This window comes from Strix uralensis, chromosome 16 (assembly GCF_047716275.1).
Source record: "Strix uralensis isolate ZFMK-TIS-50842 chromosome 16, bStrUra1, whole genome shotgun sequence".
NCBI classification, from domain to species: Eukaryota; Metazoa; Chordata; class Aves; order Strigiformes; family Strigidae; genus Strix; species Strix uralensis.
Window position 1 is genome coordinate 7,414,975 of NC_133987.1, and position 14,781 is coordinate 7,429,755.

At 47.9% G+C, this 14,781-nt stretch overlaps 1 protein-coding gene across 2 annotated transcripts in view; it reads left to right on the top strand.

Moving 5' to 3' along the window:
* The first annotated feature begins 909 nt into the window (after window positions 1–909).
* The window catches only part of RNF216 (ring finger protein 216), an 81,287-nt gene continuing 67,415 nt past the window's right edge, over window positions 910–14,781 (top strand). The window contains exon 1 of one of the 2 annotated variants that reach the window (XM_074885829.1): window positions 910–1,045. The gene's annotated coding sequence lies outside the window, so the exon portion shown is untranslated. Of the gene's footprint in view, window positions 1,046–1,486; window positions 1,545–14,781 lie in introns of those variants that run through there. The other variant, XM_074885830.1, reaches the window with a different exon arrangement.

The following is a 14,781-nucleotide window of genomic DNA, read 5'->3' on the forward strand; positions in this document are numbered from 1 at the left end:
GGTCTGGTGCCAGAAAGGAGGCAGTTCAAGGGTCCCAGGAAAGCGAGAAGAGTCATCCATGGACCAACTTGGGTCCTTATGAGTAACCTGGGGGAAACAGAAAGCTCCTGGTTTCACCCATGCTTGAGGCCTGGATTAGCAACGCTGGTGATAGGGGAAATAAACCTGCCCTGGTCTGCAGGCAGTGAGGGTGCAGAGAGCCCCACAGCTCCGGTCTAGAGCCGCTTTGCACCCCAAAACTACAACTTAACGCCTGTAAAGGCAGCAGAGCCCTTGGGGGGGGATCACCCTGAGGTCTGGCCCCCAGCACGTGCGGGCTGCCGGGGCTGGGCCGGGCCATGTGCCCGTATTCCCCTTCCAGCAGCTGAACCACCGCAGCGGGATTGCTCATCTGCACCCCGTGGGGGACCCACACCCCCCCTCCATGGCAGAACACCCCCATAGAGCACCTGCACCCCCCCTCCATGGCAGAACACCCCTATAGAGCACCCGCAACCCCCCTCCATGGCAGAACACCCCCATGGAGCACCTGCACCCCATGGGGGACCTGTCGTCCCCCCCCATGACAGAGCACCCCCATGGAGCAACTGCACCCCATGGGGGACCTATGCCCTCCACCATGGCCGAGCACCCCCACAGAGCACCTGCACCCCGTGGAGGACCTGCCGTCCCCCCCATGACAGAACACCCCCACAGGGGTGCTGCACCCTGCAGGGGACGTGCCCCCCTCCCCCCATAGCAAACACGGACACCCCCCCCCCTAGGAAACACGTGCAGCCCTCGGCCCGCCCCCAGCACACAGAACGCCCGGAAGGGGGCGGGGCGGGGCCGCCTGGAGGACCGCCCCTCCCCGCCTCTATGGTAGGTTTGTCGAGACGGGACCGCTCGGGCCGCCCGTCTCTCCCTCGCCGCTCTCCGCTCCCCGCCGCTCCTCTCTATGGTGCGGGGCGGTGCGGTCACGTGGCGCGGGCAGGCCGGAAGCAGCCGGGCAGCGGCGGTTAAATGAAGCGGGGCCGGAGGGGTGGCGCGGGGGTGGCCGGGCCCGGTGAGTGCTGTCTGGGGGCCTTTCTCCCCCTCCGCGGCGGGCTTGGTGTGGTCTGTGCGTCCTGGGCGGGGCGGGGGAGAGCGGCGGTAACCGGGCGACGGGGGAAGGGCTGGCCCCGGGCGCGGGGTTCATGCCGGGGCTCCCCGCTTCGTCCCTCGGGCCTCGCCGGCTCCCTTGGTGGGGGGGTCGGTCGCTGCTCTCGGCTGGGGTCCTTCCCCCCCTCCCCCTTCCCCTCAGGGCCGGTCCCTTTTCCCCCCCTTCCCCTCAGGGCCGGGTTTCCCCGCCCCGGTCCTTTCTCCCCCTCCCCGGGGCCGGCCCCGCTCCCTCCTCCCCCCGGGGTGAGTGGCTGGTCCCGGTGAGGCCCTCACCTCCCTCCCGGCTCTGAGTTCCTGCTGAAGTCCCATGTGTGCCCCCTGGTATGGAGGTGAAGAGGTTGGGGGGTACCCAGGTACAATTTTCTGGTGCTGCTCTCCGTGGACTCTTCACCGGCTCGTTTCAGGTACCCTGGGCTGTGTGTTTATACTGGGGAAGAAAAATAGCGTCGGCTCCGAAGCTGGTGGCGAAAGGCAGAGATAAGCTTGTTCTTCTCTTATGACCCCCGTCTTGTTGTGGAAACACTTGGTGCCTTTGGGACATCTTGACATTTCAGGCATCTGCTGTGGGAGCTGCTGCAAAAAAGACCCAAAGCACAGCTGCCCTCGGAGTTGAGGGATCTGTGCAAGAGAGACTCCTTCTCCTCCTCCTCCTTCTCTTCCCCCCTCTCTCTATTGATTTGAGTGCTAGCTCAGCTTGGTGGGAGAGAGCAAATGCTGGAAGCACTAATGTACACAGCATTTATCTAACGGAGGTGCCTGATGGGTGTTTCTGCCTCTGAAGCTGCACTCATTCCCCCAAATGGGTGGAGGAAGGTCAGGGTTTCACCGAAGTATTGTGAGGCTGAAGAGCTGTAGCTAACTCCAGCGTGCGTGTGAAGAGAGGAGCGTGAGCTCACCCGGGCAGCGCTCCCGCACACTGGTTTGGGATGGGCGAAATGTAGGTCAGCTTAAAAAGTCGCTGTCGTCTCGTGGATCTGCTGGCTTTGCAGCTGTGCTCGCTGGAACCCTGGCATGGCCGATGGGCAGATAACGGCCGCTTGCACCTGCAAGTCTGGCCCAGGAAGTTTTTCTTTTCATCTCACCTTTGCTTTATGACCTGAAGTGGTGTCTTCAAATGTCTTCTAATACCTTACCTTAGAGTCTCATGGAAAAATACCAGAAACATAGTTTCCCTATAAATAAGTTTAGTTGTCGATATTCCTTTTCAGCTTCTTACTGCTCATCAAGCGAAGTTCATTTTCTTACATGAAGTGTTACGGTTCAGTCACTGGTTTGAGACCTCTGATGCTTTAAAAAAAAGCTGATGTTGCTGCTGTGCACTTTTACTTCCATTATTGAGGTGTAATGCTGAGGGACTATAACTCAGCTGTCTGTGTGCTTTTCACAGCATCTTTTCTTGTGTTTCTTTTCCAGCTTACTGACAGCCACACAGAACAGCAGACTCATCTAGCTGTATTTCAGGCAGCAATCCTAAAAGCAGTAGCTAATTGCCTTGGTGGTTGAAAGGCATGGGCAGCCTTAGTGCTAAGACCTACAAGCGCACCCCTGCATCTCTATTTGGTCTCTGTGGTGGTTGGCTGCTCTTTCTTACAACTTCTGCTATTCAAGCAACATACTTTGGAGCTGTTGCAGGTTTCTAGTGGTAGTGATGGAGGAGAAGGCAGGTGTCCTCCATCAGGCTGATAGGCTGAGCTTTGCATGCTCAGTTATAGAGCAGGCTCCTCCCCTTTCCAGAGAGGATGGCATAAGAGCTTTTTCCCTCCAGTGACCTCTTTGGAAAGTGAGGGGGGATATTTGAGACCCATCACTCTGCATACCCACATCTTGAGCAGGTTCTGGTATGTCCCTGTACAGGTACTGGGCCATAGGAGCGTGCAGCCCAAACTGTATGGCAGAACACATTATCTTTAGGACTAGTAGAATTCTCGGGACAGCTTTTAATTATGGAACGGTGGGATTTACGGCTTTAATCTGAGCTTTTCATTTCTAGGACGAATGCTGTGCAAAAATTCCACTGCCTTACATCAGGCCTTTTGATATTGTAAACATCTTAATAGATTTCATGTGCTGGGTGTCTGCATGGTGTGACTAGATGTTAATAAACAGTCATCTTGACAGGAGTTTGTGCCTGAAATACCAAGACTTGGGAAAGGACTCAGACCCACTTCCTGAAGAAGAAGAGGCATTCAGCCCACTTGGTAGTGCTGCATTTTGGTAACAAGCCTTCTTCCATCTCTTTTTCTTTCCTTCCTAGGATGTTTTCCTGTCAGCCTGGCTGCAGGCATACTTCTCGGGCAACTGTGTAAGTCAGGGCATGAATAACAGTTCCTGGAAGAGCAGTTGGGGCGGGCTTTACTGATGATAAGGTACATTCAGGTTTCCAGCAGGGTGCTGGCAGCCTGTTCCTGGGCTTGTGTTTCAGAAGCTGCCTTGGAAGTCCAAATTCCTGGGTAGACCAGTGCTTTGTCTGCCTGAGAATGCAGTGGGCGTTACTGCCGCCGGCGAGCTACGACCGCTGGCAGTGTGGCTGTGCTTTCAAATTGAACACAAATCGCTTAAAAAGTCCTGTGGCAAAAATAGGTGGAGCGAGCACACAACTCGGGCAACTTTGGTGTAGCTGGAGAGAGGCAGGAAGCGTATCTTGGGGGCCAGGAGCTGATTAGCAAGCCTGAATTGTCGCACAAACCCAAGTGCGAGAGATGTGGAGCCCTTTGGGTGTGTTTTAGTGCCTGCTGGAAGAAGCTCCCATTCATTAATTTGGAATGGGTGTCTTATTTGTATTTATTTCTTTTTAAAGTCATTGTGAGTGGTTTACTGTGTCATAATGCTGGCAGCTTGGCGCAGCGATGGGCGTCGGGACTTGCCACCGGCTGCATTTTTTTCAGGACAGTCAGAACTGCGCCACTAATTCGTCCCGTCAGAAGCTTGGGGTTTTTTGCACGTGGATTTGGTCTGGAGATATTTTAAGTCTCCATTTAAATTATTGAGTTCAGACATCTTAACTACTTAAAGGAGAGGCGCTAGTAGTCTCCGAAGTCTGTGTGTGCACTAAAATAATAGTGTTGTGTATTGCCTGCCTCGGTCGATGGGTGGGGTTTTCAAGCTGCTACGTGTAACTTCAGTTGCTCTCAGTAGGATCTGTTCCTGGTGGAGTAGGTGCCTTTTTTTAATACAGTGAGCAGTGGAAGGCATGAAACATGCCACTGAGTTGGACACTAGCTATCTTCCAGTAGGAGCCCAGGAGATAAGGTTATCTGGGTACTGATGTGGTCGTGAAATGGAGCTAAAGCTAAATAATGTGCTGATCAGCATTAGTCTGGCGAGAAGTAGAGTAGTTTTGTTTTAAGCAGGTTACTGGGTCGGGAAGGTCTGGGGAAATAGGGGAGGGATAGGCAGGGAGAACAGGAAAAAAAGAAAAAGGCCACTTAGCAGTGTCCCGGTGGCTTGAATAAGTTATTCTTGCCAAAGCACCGAGATGTGAGATAACAAGGAGTGTTTTACTGAGCTGGGATAATCTTGTTCTCAGCAGCCTTCATGTCACTTTTATAGAATTTGAGGTTTATTTTGGAATATCTCAGGAGTGATGTTTTTCCTCTGGGTCGGTGCTTAAGAGCTTGTGGTGATTTTAAATTCATAATGATCCTTGAGAAAGCTTAATTTCTGGGACTAGAAATCATGTTTCTGCTGAATGATGCCCTTCTCCTAATTACCAGCGTTGCTGTGGTTCCTTCCCCATGGAAAAAGCATTGGGCTTTGGGCAAAGATTTCAACATGGGGCAACCGCTACCCCAAGTCACGATGCCTTCTCATAGTGTTTCTGACCCAGGTTGGGGAAAATTTAAATGAAGCATGACTTCCTCGCTGGCTTTGAGGGAGCCTGACTGCTTTGCTGATGCCGATGGTGCCTGGCTGGTCATGGGGTGACTTTTGGAGGCTGTCGTCCTCACTCGTAACGAGGAGCAAAGTTGATGAGCTGAAATAAATCTGGGAGTGTATGTAGGTGTCAGGGTGACCTGAAATGTTTTCAGTTGGCTTCTGCGGACAAGTGCTGGATTGCTCGCACTCGGTCTGCTTACCTCTGTAAGGAGGCCAAGCTACTGTTTGCATTATTTAGATAAACACTTGGACAAGATCTGTAGAGGCATCATGTGATATTGCTCCGTAGTATAAGGTGATGAGGATTTGTACTAGCTAGAATCTTTGCTTGGAGAATATAAGGATGGAAAATGGCCTCAAGTAATATATTTTGTCTAAAGCACTTCTCACACAAGGCTCCTGTACTGCTTTGTCAATACTGACATGCTCTTACCAAGCTGGTGACGCTCTTACTGCTGTTTTTCAATTGGAAAAAGGAAGACAGCAGTTGGGTTTTTGCAGCCTTTGCAAAACCAGAGTTAGGAACAGATTTACGCTTCTACTTCCAAACACCATCCCAAAGATGTGATGCATTTTTATATTAGATGGAGGAGGGGAGGGAAACCTCTCCCTGATGCTTCTTGCAGATCATTTTTGCTTGAAGGTACCTGCAGGCCAGTAGCGGAAGGAGCGCTTGCCCACATCCCCGTGGCAAGTACAAAATGTTGTTGGCTAAACGTGTTACCGTGGGATAGCAGAGCGAAACGGGCAGCGATGTTGACAGCTGCCTGCAGCAGAGCAGCGATGCTGCCTAGAAGACTTTCCTCCTCTCGCCGTATTATGCTGTAATGCAATTTGAGGAAGATGACAGCAGCAGCATAATGGGGAGGCAGGAAAAGAAGCTTTTTCTCCCTTGCAGGAAACCAGCAGCGTAGGGCGTTTCGTACCTCCCCTGCTGCTAAAATTTCCAGCTACAGATGAACAAGACGGGCAAGACCCATTAGCAGTAACTTGGCTAGCATAAATAGTTCATGTCCTCTCTATATTGTTAAACCGGAATCCTATTGTAGTGGAGCAGGCTTCATTGTGTATAAACTGGGAGGTGCCCTTGGATCAGCCACGACTAGCACAGACCAGCTTGCAAGGGCTGGAACGCACCTCACACTTAAACACACTGTCTGAAGAGTGCTCCTCAGCTTAATGTTTTTGTGTTTGTTTAGCAGTTTGTGGCTGCTTTTACTGACCCTCTGTCCCAGATGGTTAAATAATCTGTTTGATGTTGTACTGTTGCAACACCCAGGAAAAGAATTTATATTCTGCTATGTGAAGGCTTAAACAGTGTTGGACACTTGACTGTGATGACTAAGGGGTAGGCACGTAAATCTGCAGCCTGGAAACAGTCGTGTCCTTAGAAAATGGTCTGACTGCAGCCTGTGTAACCTCTTAGCTGTGGCCTGTAGTTGTTCTGATAGTCTTCCATAGGCAAAATATTTATTGTCCTTGGGATGAAATTGTTAGGTACCTTGCGGTCTCCTAAATCTGCGTGACTGTTGACCTGGAGAATTAATGTGTAGTGCTTCTTTCTTTGATTTTTAGCTGGCCAACTGATAACTCATTCATTTGTGAACTTTAATAGGCTCAGAAAAGAATAATGTTGGATGTGGAGCATCTCTAAATCTGGCCATGATCCGATTTCACTGCTTTCAATTCTGATGCAGTGGTATGCTTTCCTCAAGTACAACCTCTTTGCTTTTCTGCTATTTTAGCATATTCTGCTTAAACCCTGCAATGGCCACTGCCACGTGGCATGGATGAAGTCAGCCTGGACAATTGTCGTGAGCCTGGAAGGCTGCCCTCAGTTTTTGCTAGTGAGAGTTTGCTTGCTGGCCCAGAATTGGTTGGCTGTAAGGCTAACGTGTGGCTGCAAACAAAACTAAACCCAGTTTTACAAAAGCAGTTGCTGGCTGGCTTGAAAACCTTGTAACAACTGGTCATCTGTGGTGCTTGAGCAGTAAGGACGTAGTTACCGTTCTTCAGGTGGGTTGGTGGCAGTCCTTCTTGTGTAGCAGATGTTGGATACAACAGGCAGGTTTTTTTACTCTTTCCAGCAGAAATAGGTGCAGAGCGTGGACTTGCTCAGGTGTCGTGCATGTCTTACAAGGTTTCTATTGGTATTTTATTCTCAGTATGTAAGGCAGTTTAAGATCTTTCCCCTTCTAGCAGTTTATTTTAATATCTTAGTTCTGTTCTCCCACTTTGCCATGTGTGAGAAGAAAAGGTATCTCATCTGAATCCTACAAAAAAGTTTTCCAGGGCATTTCTTTTCAAAGCTGTAACAAATGCTGGTGGAGCTCAGCGCGAGAGGAGGCGACAAGCTGTGGTGTGGAAACATGATCATCTTAAGCAGGTATTGCAGTGAAACCCTTCTTAACATGAGGCCACAGCTTCTGGCTGCTACTGACCTTTGAAATTATGGCAAGTGCAGATGCTTAACATAGCTCAAAAAAAGGGTACGGCTGTAATAACCAAAATATGTGACCTGTGAAGTAATTCTTTTTGGAAGTCCCTGATTCTGGGATATTTGACACCTAGACTGGTTGGTAGCAAGCTTTTAAGTTGATACCTCTGAAAGTACTGTGCAGATTGACACAGAAACCTTCCTTTTTGCTAAGGTGGGCTACTGCAACAAGTCAGGATATTTTTCCTTCTGTGCCACCTCAAGGTCAAGTCTTAGCTTTTATATTGTCAGCAGCTTTGTGAAATGAGGTGAGGTGTGCTTTGTAGACTGCAGCCTGCCTTGAAAGCAAAGTTTCTTGTGACAGGTTCAGGTCACTTTTAAAACAAAATAAATATAAAAAAAAAAAATACCCCCTTCCTTTTCACATTTGCTCCTGGGGGTGCGTTATGCTTTTTTCTGGAACACAACTTCCCGAGTTTAGATGGTTATTTTCAGAGCTGGTCTGCTGGGCAGCAGCTTAACATCTAGGATGCCATTGCAACCTATCAATCCTTGGTGATCTTTAAAGTCTTTTGGCTGTTACTGCAACTAAAACTGACTCTTTGTGCTTTCTAGCCCTCTTGGCTTAGGTCTAGTTAGACCCTTGCTGCTGCTTTTAATAGCAGTTTGCTGGTTGTGTGCAGCCTGTCTCCTCCTTGCTCCCAGTGCCCCCTGCAAACAGGGCTGCAAGTGAAGCAGGCTTCTGGTTGCTCATCTGTGTGGATGTCAGTGCTGTAGCCTGTCCTAGGGTTACTCTTAAAGTCCTTTATTTCTCTGTTTCCTCTCCAGTGAAAAACGCTGCTAAGATTGTAACCTGAAGCTTCCTGAAGACGTGCATCCAACTTGTTAAATAACCACTTAAAAGGTTGCACTTGGTTTTCTTTGTTCTGTTATACCTTTTAAAGGTGACATTCAGGATCCCTTAAAAAAGGAAAGAAAAAAGGAAAAAAACTACTAAGGCTTTGGAGAGGAAATGCTGTGTCCTTTCTCCCGGAGAGCTCTATGAAGTAACAGGAGGAGTGCTCTCACATATGTCCTGGGGCACGTAGGGCATTTGTCCTTTTCTGTGTGGCTGCTGGGTTGATGGGGAAGAGAGGGCAGTTGCAATTCATGTTACGTAGAGCCGTGGCGGTTATGTGCAGCACCTGGTAATCCATGGAGTCTGGCTTTTTCAGACATCAGTGGGTTTAATAACAGTGCTGCTCAGAGAAAGGAGCCTCTGCCCCCTTCTCTTGGGATATACGTGAGTTCAGGGCAAGAAAACTGGAAGTAAAACTTGCTCTGGAAGCGGCAAAGCTGCAAATCGCATGGTTTCGCATGCTCTTCCGTTCGTCCCCACCCTTATACCACAAAATCAGAACAAAACAGTTCTTTAAAATGATGGTTTGGGAGATAGGCTGTGAGCCCAAAGAGGTTGGTGTTTTGTGTGTGTGTGTGCTGTCGTAGTTAAGTGCTGAGCTGCTGGCGTCTGAATTGTTGTTTGAACACGAAATGCCAAGCTGGCACCTGTGTTAGTGTTGTGGGAGGGAGGTTTTGGCTTTTGAGGATTATATGGTATGATGTTGCACATGCCAGAAGCCTGAGGCAGGCAGAGTAGTACCCTTTACAGGAGCTAACTGCAGAGATGCCTCTTCCTCCCTCAAAGCCTTGAATTTGCACTTTGCTCTTAAAATGAGCTGCTCAAGGCAATGGCATTAACTCCTTTCTAACCAGACTTTGTAAATTTAACTTTTTTTTTTTAGGACTCCATTTAATAGGGGAGGCAGATACTGATCCAAAGCTCCCCATCTCTTGTGCAGAATATGCTTTTTTGTATACATCAAAGTTAACTGTCCCATGCTGGTCAGAGAGATGTGACGATATGGAGCCCTGTTATTTAGCAGAAGGACTGATGGGGATCGTGGGAAGGCACTGAAATGTCCAGCAGCTGACCTTGATGCCAGTCATCAGGGAATAGCTTGAAGGCATCAGAAACTTTCAGTTGAGTTGAATTAGCAGTTGCCCATTTTTGGAAAACAAGTACATCTGTTTCAAAATAGTCTTACATTTTAGAGAAGAGCTCACAGAGCAGAGATTGGTTTTGCTAGGGAAACTGGGATTATTGTAGGTGGCCAAATGTTAAGTTAGGTGAATAGGATAAAACTGGACAGGTTTCTTTCCTCTTGTACTTTGTGTTAATAGATGCAATAAAAATGGAGATTGGGTATATGAAGAAATTATGATTAAGAGATACTGTCACCTTAATGGAATGATGAACTGCGAGTGAGGTTGATTGGAAGTCTTCTGATGTACAGACAGTTGAGATGTTTCCTGTAAATCCTGAGTTGACTTGCAAAATAGGGAAAGTTTAGTTAGGGATTTGATCCCAAGTGATCCCTGAAAATCCGCTCTTAATTGCTTCTGACTAGGCAATTTTCATTAGACTGGAGCAGTGCCACATAGATGTAGCTCGTACCCTGTTAACGCAGAGCCTCTCTTTTCAAAATATCTTCTGATATGTTTTTGGTAATGCCATTGACTGTAAAAATGCACAGCAGAGCTCTGCACAAAGCTACAACACATGGTCCTTGTTCTAGCCACAAGCAGCGTTTTACTAAAGCCAGAGAGCCCTGTGTCAGTGAGCTCATAGTTTGCTTTTCATCCATGCGGTGATCGCTAAGCACTCGGCAGTTATCAGGAGAGCTCGCATCAATGATACGTCTTGGTGGAAAGGGCATCTCTCGCTTCAGTGCGTTTCACAGTGTAGCTTTTCTTCTTGGGTAAGAGAGGGTGAGGAACAGGGAACTTCTGTGAGATAACCAGAAGTTGTGATTGCTGTCAGAGAAACTTGAAGAGTCCCTGTCCCTCTTGTCCATCTTAATAATGTTCTAGCCTGGAGCGCTGCTTCTGAGGCCAGTTATGATGTTGGTGTGGCTGCAGAAATAGTGGCCACTCTTCTGAGATGCTTTCTGAACAATGTGTGTGTGGGCTGTCATGTATGTATGGAGAGGTAAACGTTGAGTTCTGATTTACTTGCCACAAAATGTTTCTAATGTTATATTGTCTTATGTTTTGGTGTGATGAAATCAGTTCTCTGGCCTTCTGCAGTAGAACTATGTTACCCGGCTCTTATTGGAGACCAAATTGTTCACTTCAGCTTCTGTTCCTTGATTTTTCTCAGATCTCAGGAATCCTGTCATCTTCTGAAGACAGACGTGTCTGTCTTAAAATCATTTGGTAAACCAAGCCAGCTGCTAATGCCTTGTGAAACACTTAGGGAGTGTTTTAAAACTCATAAGCTAATTCTGTTTATCTTCTGGTATGTTGTTCCTCTTTAGCACATGCTACAGGTCCAAAAATTGGTGGCAGAACTACATGGATGCAGTTGCTGTAAGTCTACCCTTGTTCTGTGCTCCTAAGAGGAGCTTTTGTGCGGTATCTGTAGCTGGCTGTACTGTTTTCTTAGCAAACCAAGCCGCTGCTGGAAACCAGGTGGTCTTGCCTGTGAGCCACTGCCCACACACTCCTGTCTTCAGGAGGCCAGGGTAAGGTTCTTGGGTTGGCGCCAGTGCTTTGGTTTTGGCGTGGTTTCCCACCGTTGCCTGAGCTGTAGGCAGGCCCCCGTGTAAACCTGCTCGGCAGAAGCCCTGCTGCAGGTCTGCATTTTAACCTCTGGCTTTATTCCTTTGCGAGGTGTGATGCAGCGGTGGTAGCTGCCTTGTGCGTAGCAAACAGGACTTGTTTGTGCCCAGCGGTTCTTGTCAAGCTAATGATCAGGGGATTTCTAATTTTCGGTTGGGATGATGCTGCTTAACACGATCAACTGCTGTTAAATTCTCCCAGCTTTTGCTAAGTGACTGTTACAAGGAGCAGCCCCCAGCAAATCGTGAACCCTTTGAAACGTTTCAATGAAATGCTTGACAGTAAGTCGGGCTGGTTTATTTGCCTTCTGTTGTGTTTTGGTATTTTTTTCAAGGGCTGAATTTTTAGCTCTTCATTTTGCTGGTTGTCACAAGCCATGCATTATTTAAGTAGCTTCTCTTTGTTTTAGCAGCTTGAAACGAGCCAGAAATTCACCTTGCTCGCAGGCTACCAGCAGACACGTTTGCTGCCCGCAGGCAGAAAATAGGAGTTGATGCTCTTCCGTCAACTTAAGTGAGCAACAGTGGTGTTGCTGTATGGGGGAGAGGCTAAAACACACAATGATTTGATGTTGCTGACATCTCTTTCAAGTTGCACTCCCCCCACCCGTTCGGCTGGGATTTCAGTTCCTACCTCCCCTGCAGTGCTTTCTGTCTAGTCCTGTTGCCTTGAGCTAGAGCCAGAAAAGAGCACTTTGAGTCTAGTCCTGTCTTGGGTATGTGGGAGTTAAAGATTCTTTTTCAAATGCTGTAAGTGTGTGTGTGGGGGGGAAAATACATTATTACCCTATGTCTATGAGGGGGGATCTCAGCACTGTGAAGATGCTCATTGCAGCACAAATGCGAGGTGGAGGGAGTTCTGCTCCAATTACTGCAGTCCAGAAATGCCTGCATGTACCGAGAGTTTAAATATATGCACAGTAATGATGCGTGCTATTTTTAAGTTGGGCTAAAAATATGTAACGTGGTGTTTGCAGGGATTTTTGAATGGGTTTTGGAAATCCTTGTGTAAGCATTCTGTGTGAATCTGAGACCTGCTTCACCTCTTAGCAGCTGATCCATCAACTCATAGTAGTGGTTGGGACCAGTGGTTTTGTAGATTAAATTTTTGCATGTATGAGAAGCTTGTTTGGGATCTATGTGTGACTTCAACTGTCAGTCTGAGATCTAATCAGTTCAGAGAACAGTTATATGTAAGTCCCTGATGGTCTCTGATTTTTCCAGTAGCTGTTCTGTTAATGGGTGGTTCTCCCCTCAAGCTGCTGTAGGAAAAAAACGTAATGGGGAGGATTTTATTGCCTGTGCAGTGAAACAGCTTGGATGGGCAGAGTCATGAATACATGGAGTAGTGTGGAAAGCGGAGGGGAGATTTGGTGGAACCGCATCTTCAGCACAGCGGTCTTCACAAGAGATGACAAGATCGTGACAAGAGTTTCGTGTTACCCCAATACTATATAGGGATGCAAGCCTCAAGTCCAGTATGTGTGCTGTGGTGCAGGTGGGAGTTTTTTAAGAAAAAGGGAAAAAAACAAGCTTGCAAAATGTGTATCTGTCTGCTGCTGCCAGGTCTTTTTCTTTTAAAACAGTTCTAGTATCCTGACCTTGACTGTATTGCAAAAAACCTGATGGTCGTGTTAGAGCATGGTTATAGATGGCCTTATTCTTTACCTATAAATAGTCACTGAAAGCACTGAGGTAGTGTGGGATAGCTTCTTTCCATCTGTCTTGCTTGCTTTTTATTATGTTGTTTATGTAGGGCAAGACCCTAGGGTGGCTCTGATCTTGTTACTTCACGTTCTTGGCGCCCTAGTGCTATAAACATGAATAAACTTCTTATTCATGCCACTAGATGGAACTGGCCCATGCTTATAGATATTTGTTTAAACTTGAGCTCTGTATTGAGTATTGACAACATGAATTGCTAGCTCTCGGTGGAAGCTTGGCTTTTACCCTCAAAACAGTGCTTTATTAAGCTGCTTGGGGTTTTATGCAGTCTATTTTGAAATAGAAAAGTGGTACATCGCCAGTTCTTTCCAGGTTCGGCTTTTTGTTGTTGTTGTTGCCTTGACTGTGTACTACAGTTAATGCTACTTATTATAGTCCTGCTTTTAAACCACCATGAGTCTTTTGGTGTGTGCGCATCTTTCTCTGGTATGGGGGGTAGACAGTCTGTATCCCAAGTTTAATTTCAGATTATTTCCTGTGCCTCTTTCTTGATTCTTGAGGTTGAAGTGTGCAAGTTCCCCTCTATGGGAACCAGAGTTGCCTATAGAGAATACAGTCTTCGTGTTAGGCTTGTGGCTTATCCCTTGTTCTTGGATGTAAACAGCTGTGGTTTAGCTAGCACTGGACAAAGCACCATTTGAGCTATTTGGGAGATTTTTTTGGTGACTGCCGAGCATTGTCGACCCACTTACATGTACACGCACACCCAACGCTGCTAACGCATTGCTTGTCCCTGTAGGGGACAAATATCCAAGCCACTTAGCTTTGCTCAGAGAAAATCTGAGCAGACACCTGTCTAGCCTCTGTCCGCACCACTTGATGATGCGAGGGCTGATTTGTGGCTTTCACGAATGTCCTTGTTCCTCCTCAGCCAGTCTTGGAGTGATCCTTTGCCTTTTTTTGCCTGCCAAGACATCTCTTTGTTGAGCGTTAGCCTGCATAAAGGCAGCTGAGATGAGGTGGGTGCTGGCTATGCAGGGGCTGCTGGTTGTTGCTTTATAGGACCGACCCGCTGGGAAGCAGAAGTGGTTGGCGTGGATACGTGAGCTGAAGAGGCCTGGGTGCTGCCTCTGGTTTTGCTGCCAGCCTGCTTGCTGGCCTTGGTCACACTGGTCCTTTCCATGCTTCCATTTCTTCATTTTTTTTAAATGGCAAGAAGCATACTAATCTTGTTTTCTAAAGTACTGAGAGACCTAAGGATGGAAAAACACTATGCAGGACTGGGTGGTAGCTATTCACGAGTACCAGGGGAAACACAACTTTAATAATGTGAACGTGACCTTTTAAAAAGGACAGGGTTCTCAGTGACCTGGCTACTGAGCTGCCGCTCCAGCACCTGTCTGCAGTGATGTGAACAGCGCTTTCATGTCATTCTGGCAAATAAAGTAAGATTTATTTCTCCTTGTTTAGAAGGCAGAAGCTGAAGACTTAGTGGAAACACTCCCAAAAATCTTGGTTTTGAAGCATTTTCAAGGCATCTATATGCCTGTGATACTCTTGGAGCTGCTTACTGGAAATAGGGTGTACTGCTGAGGTTTCAGGGCTGAAGTTTAGGGGTAGTTGCATATTTGTAGTAATGCTGGTTAGAAGAGGTCTCTGCAATTCCCTAGCCTGACATCCCACTCAAATTTTGGACCATCACCAGTGCTGGGACCAGGTGAGTGTGGCTGTTTGTAGCCCAGCCTTGAAAACCTTTATGGTGGAGGTTCCCACTGGAGAAGGCAGCTTCAGGCACTGAGTTGTGCTGCTGGTACCCTTTGTGTTAAGCAAGTGTCCTGCCCTGCAAACGGGGAAAATGCCGCTGCCTTGCTCCTTTATCCCACTGCCTGCGGTGCAAGGCTGCAGACCGTGTCTGCTCAGGCTGTCCTGCAGGAGGAGGGTGCATTCCTGCCCAAAGCCAGCCATCTCTTGGCGCTGCTGTGCAGTGTGTGCTTTCTGTGAAAT